Source organism: Macrobrachium nipponense, chromosome 33 (assembly GCF_015104395.2).
Source record: "Macrobrachium nipponense isolate FS-2020 chromosome 33, ASM1510439v2, whole genome shotgun sequence".
NCBI classification, from domain to species: domain Eukaryota; kingdom Metazoa; phylum Arthropoda; class Malacostraca; order Decapoda; family Palaemonidae; genus Macrobrachium; species Macrobrachium nipponense.
Window position 1 is genome coordinate 9,464,128 of NC_087219.1, and position 805 is coordinate 9,464,932.

Here is an 805-nt window from a genome sequence, read left to right on the forward strand (position 1 = left end):
TATATATATATATATATATATATATTCTGTGAGAACTGGGCAAATATCGACTGCATTATTTGTACATATGAGAGATTTAGACCATCCTATTAACTGGAGTCATGCAAGAGCCTTAGTCCCATGTAATGACACAGTTAAAAGGAATATCATTGAATCTTGTTTTATCAAGTCAAATAATAGAAATGTTCTAAATTTAAGTCTTGGTTTATTTAAACTTGATTCTTTCATAATGAAAAAAGTTGTAGATAAATATAAGCAACAAAATTAATATATCAGTTTTTACATGTTTTGGACTGTAAAGATACTTTGTAATTTCGGTTAGGGTCAGAATCTGTTTAAGTTTGTGACCGTGTGATATCCGATAATCCTGGATTATCCCTTTCAATTTTTACCCTTTTGATAATTAACCATCTGGTATTCCTGATCTTGTTTGTACCTGAGGCCTTCCTCTCCGATTGTACTTCAGTAGCTCCTTGACGATGTCTGAATAAAGACGAAAGCGCTTGGATTCCTGACTTCATTTCCCGTGGTATTCGCTTATTTATGAGTCACGTGCATCTACTGTTGATTTTTTAAGCATATATATATATATATATATATATATATATATATATATATATATATATATATATATATATATATATATATATATATATATTATATATATATATATATATATATATATATATTATATATATATATATATATATAGTATAAAATACAGGGTATTTCGAAATTAGAGCCTACGCCCCCCTCTACAGCATAAACTAAAAACAGGTATTTATTTACTTTCTCTCTGAGTATT